At 32.8% G+C, this 1,406-nt stretch overlaps 1 protein-coding gene across 1 annotated transcript in view; it reads right to left on the bottom strand.

Annotated features, from left to right (window-relative positions):
- BOLL (boule-like RNA-binding protein) overlaps nt 1–1,406 on the bottom strand; it is a 116,704-nt gene that overhangs the window by 107,996 nt on the left and 7,302 nt on the right. The window lies entirely within an intron of this gene.

Here is a 1,406-nt window from a genome sequence, read left to right as displayed (position 1 = left end):
ATATTTAATATATACATACTGGAACTCTGCTATTAAAATAAGTACCTCAGGAGATTAGTTTTAAAGAAAGAAATTCTAAAAGTAGTTAAGTACATTAAAAGATCTTACCTCTTGCAAAATTTTTTGTGCATCCTCTTGTGTTTCAAATGTGACGAAACCATACCTAAATAAACGCATGAATTATTTTTTTAAACTATCTTGTTAGTGTTATAATTTAAGCCAGGAAAACATGATAGATAGATTCATGGTGTGGCTTATAAATTAGGATAAAAGGAATGTCAATCCAAAGCAATACAATTCTTTTAATAAGAGTATAACTTAAATAGGAATCAAAGTAGACAAAATAACTTTAAAGAGTTAAAGTAAAATTTTGACACAAAGTTTATCATATCAATAAATGCCCATACAAACAGTGATTATGATTAGCAATAAAAATTAATAAGGCAATTAGATATAAGTAAATTTAAACTTACACAATATCAATAAAAAATGCATACAATCCGAACTCAGTTACAATAGACTTTTTATGTGATTGTTATCTTCAGGGTGCAACTCATATTAAGTTCTTTTTAAAGATAGAAATACATGACATACGGCATGCTCCAAAAGCCAAAAATTGTTAAAAAGGAATAAAAGTATATTCCTTCAAACCATAATTTCTATAATTAAGGAAATTATTTGAATAGTGCTAAATTTCTTGGCTACCATTTATTCCTACTTATAAATACTGTATCATATATACAGTACTTTTTCTGACAAATTTCTTTTGGTTTGAGCTCAAACATTAAGTAGGAGTGAAGAAGGTATTTCTACATTACATTTTTTGGTAGAACACATACACCACCCAGTGGAAAAGCATAAAATGTACTTTACATTTTCATGTATTTTTTAAATGAAAAAAAAAAAAAATGCATTTGTTGTTGCTGTTAAGTGCCGCAAGTTGCTCTTGACTCATAGGACCATGTATAGAGTTTCCAAGGGGTAGCTAGTGGGTTTGAACCACCAACGTTGTGGTTAGCAGTCCAGTGCTTATCCTGTGGCACCACACCAGGACTCAAATATGTGGATACATCAATATAATGTATGGCACTGTGTGTTAATGCGCTTGACTGCAAGATTGATTTGAATGGAAAGGTCGGTGGTTCAGGCTTACCATCTACTCCTTGAAAACCCTATACAGGGTCATTATGAGTTGGAACCAACTTGATGGCCTTAAGAACAACAATAAAATTGGCCAAACAAAAGTAATACCATCTTTTTGTTGTTAGCTGTCATTGAGGTGGTACCGACTCATAGCGATCCTATGTACAAAAGAACAAAACACTGCCCGGTGTTGGGTCAACCTCACAATTGTTGCCATGCTTGAGCTCACCGATGCTGCCACTTGGCCAATCCATCTTGCTGGG

The sequence above is a fragment of the Chrysochloris asiatica genome, unplaced genomic scaffold, assembly GCF_000296735.1.
Source record: "Chrysochloris asiatica unplaced genomic scaffold, ChrAsi1.0 scaffold00045, whole genome shotgun sequence".
NCBI lineage: Eukaryota > Metazoa > Chordata > Mammalia > Afrosoricida > Chrysochloridae > Chrysochloris > Chrysochloris asiatica.
Note: the sequence above shows the minus strand (reverse complement) of the source record. Positions and strands in the feature narration are given on the sequence as shown.